At 33.2% G+C, this 8,064-nt stretch overlaps 1 long non-coding RNA gene across 1 annotated transcript; it reads right to left on the bottom strand.

Moving 5' to 3' along the window:
• Window positions 1-405: 405 nt before the first annotated feature.
• LOC132606842 (uncharacterized) lies at window positions 406-2,681 on the bottom strand. Its single transcript, XR_009570089.1, has 3 exons — window positions 2,333-2,681; window positions 1,778-1,825; window positions 406-852 (listed from the first exon to the last, which is right to left on the bottom strand). It is a non-coding gene; the product is annotated as an uncharacterized LOC132606842 (long non-coding RNA).
• Window positions 2,682-8,064: the final 5,383 nt, after the last annotated feature.

Raw genomic sequence — 8,064 nt, 5'->3', positions numbered from 1 at the left:
TTTGACATTTATAACTTATGTATCCTAATTTTCTGAAGTTATTTAGTTCTAAATAAATAATCTATACATAGTTAATGAACTTTTAAGACAAATACATAATTTAACTTGTGCAGCGGATGGAGCTGCTCCTCTCTTGATTAGGGATTAGGGGTTCGAACATGGATATAGAAAAAATCTTTGGAGGAAGCGCTCCTCCCAAATAGGTGCGATACAGTGCGAATTATCTGAATTAATTGGGCTCAAATGCGGATATCGAGCACCAACCAAAAAACCAAAGAATATGAAAAATGAGGTAGGAGGTTCGATAGCTTTTCAAAAGTAAACTGTCACGACCCAACCCCGTGGGCCGCGACTGGTGCCCTACTTGGACACCCAGACAGACAAAAATATCAAATCGTAACACACTTATCCAAATCGAATCACATACAAATAGCGTATACGGGCACAAATATCACACGCTGCCACAAATCATATCAAACTCAGAAGGGACGGCAGAATACACATCGCCGAACATATGCACATATATCAAAAAGCCGGCAAGGCTATCAAATGGCACAACCGCCCAAAATACATATACAAATGCACGCCGACAAGGCTGCCATAACGAACAGAATCATATAAACACAACTGTACAGAAGTAGGCACACACACCCACAAATACGTCTACAGACCTCTAAGCAGACCAAACGGATCATATGGCGGAACAGGGCCCCGCCGTACCCCTGAACAAATATATACATATGCATCAAACAAGTATATATACCAAAATGTAGGCTCCGGAATAAGAGGAGCACTCCAAACAACAGAAGAGGGTGTCCTAAACTGGTGGATCACCAAACTGTGCGTCTGTACCTGCGGGCATGAAACGCAGCCCCCCGAAGAAAGGGGGTCAGTACGAAATATGTACTGAGTATGCAAAGCAGAGAATACAGAAACAAATCTGAGGCATAAACGAAATAGTAGTACAGAACATAAGTATAAATCCAACATATCAAAATGTTTACTTTAAAACATAAGTCATGCGTAGGGTACAGAAGAATATGGTCGCCCGCCCGTCGATGGCGCCATAACACAGCATAACACCAGAATGTTTCAAATCTCCGTATCCCCGTCACATATCACATCACAACATAACGCCATACACAGCATAACACCAAATATATGTGGAACCCGACCCTCTTTTGCGAGTAGCTCGGTGAACCATAAACACAGCATAACTCCGGAGTATATCAAAGTGCGCACGACAACAGAACCGGCCCGGGAACCGGCGAAAGATATAACAGAACGCACGAGCAGAGTCATGAGTAACCATATGCATAAAATCATTATCATAGACTCAAATATAAGTAAATGACCATACTTGAAATTCAAAATGATAATCATACCAAATTCTTTCAAAAGTTGTCCGAATTACATAAAGGAAAGTCGCGGGACCCACGGACGGGCATTGACCCGAGTCGGGCCCGCCTATGGAAAACATACTCATTATACATCATACGAACTCCTATAAAAATATTGGAGCAATCCGAGCCTTTATGCAAAAGATATGGCATTCAAAAATTACGAAATTCTTTAAAGTGAAACCTTTTTATGCAAAGTTCGGAAATCACTTCTTTCAAAAACATAATGGTTCATATTTCATCAAATCATACATAAGAGTGCCAAGGAATATATATAGATCATCATGCTCGGATTTCGGATTTGGAATTTCCTTAAGGCTCTAATCTAGCCTATGTGAAACTAAGGCATGCCAAGAAAAGAAGGTTGCTTTACATACCTGTCGGCGACTATTCGTGAATCCTTTTTGCCTCATCGCTCTTTTCGCCTATTTATATAAAAGTAACGTCATCGTTAGTACCATATTTTCTAGTTCACAGTCTATAGCCCAATCCTTATAGAACCTATATTTCAGCTTATATATTCTCGTTTAGGTTTCCTATCATCTAAAATTTTAGCGAAAATTCGGCAGCACTTCCCCTATATGTTCGCCTATCCCAAATTTCCAATTGCTCTCCTGTTGACACAGAAATACCAACAACAATATATGGATACAATTATATTTCCAATTCCTTCAATTCAACAAGAACAACAACATGTTCATATCAACACAACTTCAATTTTAACTTTCCCATCCCTTCGCCATATAATCCATGACAATCACAACTATAATGCAACTTAAAATAAGTTTTCCATGCCTATTTAGAACAGCCCCTACACGGCTCAATTCATCTTTCAACATCAACATCCACAACTTTTATTTTCATTATATATCCACAAACTTATACATGTTAAAATTGCCTCCAAAATGTGTATACAAAAAATTAAATCTTACCTCAATCTTAGGATAATTCACCACAAGGTATATTTCCAACTTGCTAAGATCCGGATAAAATCAATGTCATAACCATGAAATCGATGAAGAAAAATAGCTATACTTAATCTTTGAAATAAGAGAAGAACACTGGTTGCTCTTTGTTGAAATTGGAAGGAAAACGTTGCTTCAACAAAATAGGTGCTGCATATACCTTCCTTCAAGAATGAATTCTCCCAGAGGCAATCTAAGTTATCATACAAATGTATGCGAGAATTGAGGTCCGAAAATTTTATGTCGGCAAAAAAAACTTATTATATCTAAAGTTAGGCAACTAGGCACTAACAAACAAATCTAATGCTATTTATATGTGAAGTAGTCTTATTTAATGCTTTAAAGAACTACTTTGACGGTGGAAGTGGTAAACATGTAAAGTAGAGGTTTTAAATATAATATTCCACAATACATACCAACTAATCATATAATTAATTTCTTGATCTCAATTCACTTTAATAACAATTATTTTTAATACACTTCATATACCCATTGCCATGATTATGTGACATAGCACTAGTCCATAGCCCCTTTTGGTGCACACAAAATATTATTCTCAATCACCGTGGTCACACTTTTAAAGTCCTAAATTATTTCGGGACCTCAAACGTCTTTGTACACCGAGCTCTCGATTTTTCATCATTGAATATGATCAAATTCTCTGGGCTCATGTAAATTTTCTCATGTTGGACGATTAAATATTCTAGTCCCAAAATACGGGATATTACAGCTTGGATCGTATTTTACTCAAATAAATGTTGAAATCGACAAAACTTATTTCCTTCGATTGGTTTAACTTCAAATCCTTACGATACGTGTGTGCCATCACTTTAACCACTTATAAGCTTGGGGAATAACCTCGTGTCCGTTACTAATATCATTTAACTCGCACACTTTCCAATGCATGGGAATACGGGATGTAACATCAACCTTAAAAACAAAAAAAAAACAAAAAAATTGACTTAAATAAATAATATTAGAACCTAAAAGTAATTAATTAAAAAGTTTAAAAAAAAATTGGAAATTATTGTGAGGACTACAAAAGTCCCCAGGCTCGATAGCTTTTGAAAAGTAGGCCTTAAAAACAAAAAACAAAAAACAAATGACTTAAATAAATAAGATTAGGACCTAAAAATAATTAATTAATTTTTTTTAAAAAAAATTGGGAAATTATTGTGAGGACTACAAAAGTCCCCACATTTGCTCTTATATATAATAGTAATATATTTGTGTCAGTCTGTTTTCAATAAGGAATAACAACCCAAATCTATATATAATATAAAGTTAGGCATAGACAAGGTAATGTGGCACCTCTCTATTGACAAGAAACCTATTTATCTTTTTTCTCCTTTTTTTTGGTATTTTTCCTTTTTATTCTTCTCATTCAATCTATTTAATAACCAACAATATCTCTACTAAAAAAATAATCTGGAAAACGTCATCAATCAACAATTAATCTCTACCAACTAAATGGAGTAATAAAGAAAAATAAAGCCACACAGCAGCGTTATTAATCATCAATTGAAGAAAGAAGCTCAATGAGTCGTTTGGTTTACATTAGAAAGTTATAGCCCACGTAGCATGAATTTTAACAAAAAACAAATTCTTCCTATTTATCTGGAAATGGAAAGACTCCATTCAATTATGGAATTTGAAGGGGTTTCACCATTAAACATTGTACGCCTCTATCTGACTATATACACACAGACACACAACCTTATCCTTCAGCTTCCTTTATATGGTTATAAGTGGATTTCATGCCACTTATTGCGTGTAGATATTTTTATTTCTTTCAGTAGAAATATAATAATGGTAACCTTTTGTTTTCTTATCGGCGCAAGATATGAATATATTTATGCTGGCATCTTTGAATTCAACAGTTCACACAACTCATATGCTACAATAATATCCTTTAGACACTAGATCAAATGTCGAGGCATTATGTGCAAGTGCAATGTAAGAAATTGCTACTTCAAAACCTATCAATAGTTTTATTATTTGTTTATTAAATTCTTAATATCTATTTATGTTTTCTAATTCTAAGGTTTCAAACTTTTCTCCTCCACCTGTAATTGCTCATTTGTTAGATTTATTGTCATCTCATTTTTCAGGTTTATTTAATTAGTTAGCATGTTAAGTAATAATCACTTTCCAGTTTGTGGAAGTAGATTAAGAAACATAAATCAGCCAACATAACAACTACTTTTATGAGTTTTTTGTTGTTGCTATTATATATTTTTGTGAGTTTTACATAAAGGTATGTGTTTCTGGTGCTTTTGGAGTAAAATAGAAGTTATATGTAACGTGATTTACATTATATCTCGGGATGAATTTCTATTTTTCTGCTTTACTTCAGGGAGTTCTTAAGTTATGCCTAAAGTAGAGCAATATGCATTGCACATAAAAGTGGTGGGGATTTCTGTCTACAGAATTTTGAGAATATATTTCAATTCGAAGAACATTTTGATATTTGAAAACGCTCGCAATCAGTCATTTGTTAATAATGGGAGGAGTGGTAAAAGCACCAAAATTTATTTCTTAAATTAAATTAAAAAAAAACTAGAGACTTATATATATATGCAGATTTCAAATGTACAAATGTAAATTCTTAAATTTTGTTAGACATATGCACATAAAAGAATCAATTGTGATCTATACCTAATTAATAGCATAATGGTATGGCATAGTTCTTCGCCAAAGATTCCTCTTTTTGGACTTCTTTCGCTCATTTTCTTAGTTGATTCAATTCACCCTAAGTTATTCATATTTATCCTTTTTTTCCTTTTTTTCTTTTATCCCTTATTTTCCTACTAATTTTATCTTCCTTTTGGAAGGAATGATGAAGATATTTTTCAGTTAATTACATTTGATGCATGTAACAGTTTTGGAAACTTGAAAGACCATTTAATTTAATTACAGAATCTGTAGAGGTCTTTCATTATTAAATCATGAACACAATCATATATAAACATACTCACCATTTTGAAACTAAATTGTTGGCTTACTACTGTTCAGTTAATCATCTCTATTGAGTTAGGTTAGTGCTTGCTTTCGTATATCCTTTTATTAATTTGTGTTCTTCACCGCAAAGCTTTTATTGTTTTTCAGCAGTTTTGCCACAGTCATCTCAGTTATTATTAGGGATAATTTCATAGACCTTCCTTTAGGTTTCTCTTCGTTTCACTCACCTTCCCTTTGGTTTACGATATTTCGCTTACCTCCCTTATTATAGATTTTTTGTAACAATTATTTTAACCTATTTATTATTAATATAAGAAACTATAGTTTGACTAATTTACCCTTTTTAATATTAAACCCTTTTAATTAAGTTTTTTTTTTTGGAATATTTTCTCGGTTGGAAATCCCTTTTACCCGAAAACCCTCCCTAATTTTCCCTGCTAATATTTGTTCCACGTTCTTCTTCCTCTTTCTCTTTTTTCAATGCTTCAGTTTTAGAGTTTCGGAGCAAGCTCAAAAATTTGGAGACAGTGATAAATGCTAATTTTGAGGTTCAAAGTTGAACAAAATAGAATGTTCTGTTCGAATTCGTCAAAGAGGGTAGGATTAAAAGATAAATAATTAGTATGGAGGTTCTGTTGACACTTCAGTTTCCAAATACACGTTGCCCCATTCAGTTCATAATTTCGGAAGTTATTAATTGAGTAAATGAAAAGTCCAGGTAGGGATTTGAAAAATGCAACAAATTAACTTCGGTGTCCTCGAATGTTTGTTATGTTGAAAAAGGGCACCATGAATATACATTTTTATCATATGTTTGTAGGAATATTTAGGGTATTTTATTTGGATGACTTTGTATTTTGTAATGAATTACAGTGTATGGTTCGGTATCTGGTGAAGCTTATCTTGTTAGTTGGTGTATCTAGGTAAAAACTTGGAGACGTAAGCATAGATTTCCCTTTCTCCGAATTCAAATTTAAAATCTAGCATATTTATGATGTTTTTATTTCAAGGTAATTTTCTAAAGAGCATGTTTACAATATATTAGTGGGTAAATTCGGTATATTGTAATTTTTTATATTAATAAAAAATAGGCTAAAAGAATTGTTACAAAAACATTAAAATAAGAGAGGCAAACGTAATACATAAACTAAAGGGGAGGTGAGTGAATCAAAGCGAAATCTGAAGGGAAGTCTCTGAAATCCCTTATTATTAAGTAGGAAGCAGGTTTTGGTAGAGCATGTGGATTTATTTGAAGCTTCTACATAGTCGGCACCTTATTTTTATTTTATTATTACCAAGGTTTTTGTACGTGCACTTTTGAAAATGAGCTTTTTTTTTTTTTTTTTTACATTGTTGCTATATTAGTTAGAATATATGGGTTCTTTTGTGTTTCGCGGATTTTTTGCATGGAAATTGTTAGTGCCAAAATGCAAACATATGAATATTAAAGTAGAATTAAGGAAACAGGAGATGAAATAAAGATGAAAGATTGACGTGGATGATCATATGCAAATGTACCCACATTTTTACATAAAATCAAATGATATAATCATACCTTTTGAGCCTCTTCCCATTGAAAAGGAGTGTTGGGATTGAGAGCACAATAGTTAACACATTAATTAAATGGTCATTGCAGATATGGTCGTTAATAAGTAGATATTTATTCACACCTTGTGTTTATACCTAACTAAATAATTAATTTTAAGAATCAACAATTCAAAGTGGCATTCATATGATCACTTAACCATAGTTAAGTGTGAAGAAGTGTATACGCAAGACATATATCCTGCATTCACTGAATTGAGGTAAACACGGGGTGTGTGTATGTGTCTCTGTGTGTGTATATATATATATATATATATATATATGTTTGGAATATGCATGAAGATTAAAACAAATTACATTCTTAATAGCTAAAGATTTTAAACAATAATTTAAAAGATTACTGTTGTAAGAGAATCCGTTTAACTTCTCAAATTATAATAAACTGACAAATTTAAAGTACACTAGTAAATAAATAAATATCAGAAGCGGATGGAGTTCTATAACTTGGGGTTCAATTGAACCCCAAACTTTTATTGCGGGGTAGAAATTTATGTGTCAAAATTTACTAAAATTACAATAGTAGATATCTTGTTTTTGAAAGTTTTTGTTTTTGGTTTTCAAAATTTACTAAAATTAAGATGTTGAATCCCTAAAATTTAAATCCTAGATTCGCTTTTGAACCCATGAATGCTAAACAATAATAGCCATTGGACTTACCTCAGTATAGTTTGAAACATTTTTGTTTTGATTTTTTGCACCACCCCCTCCTCCTCCCACCTCTCCCCCCCAATGTTTTTTTTTTTTTTTGCACCACTCATCCCCCACCCTCCAAAAAAAATTATTTTTGATTTTAAAAAAGAAAATTTGAAAAGTTTTTGTTTTAAATTTTTTGCATCACCCCGCTCCTCTCCCCCCCCCCCCACCCCCGCCCCCCTCCCAAACATAAAAAACAATCTTGAAAAGAAGTTTTGAATTTTTTTTTTGTTTTTTACTCCACCCACCCACCCAAAAAAAAAATGATTTTGTTTTTTATTTTTTGCACCACCCACCGACCCCCCAAAAAACATTTTTGTTGAAAAGAAGTTTTGATTTTTTGTTTCTTACTCTACCCACCACCCCTCCCCCTTATCACACCCCAAACCTGGGCTTGTATGTAACACGACACCGAGTACCTGACTACATGTAACCGAGCG

Source organism: Lycium barbarum, chromosome 8 (assembly GCF_019175385.1).
Source record: "Lycium barbarum isolate Lr01 chromosome 8, ASM1917538v2, whole genome shotgun sequence".
Taxonomy (NCBI): Eukaryota; Viridiplantae; Streptophyta; class Magnoliopsida; order Solanales; family Solanaceae; genus Lycium; species Lycium barbarum.
This window is presented reverse-complemented; position numbering and strand designations above follow the sequence as displayed.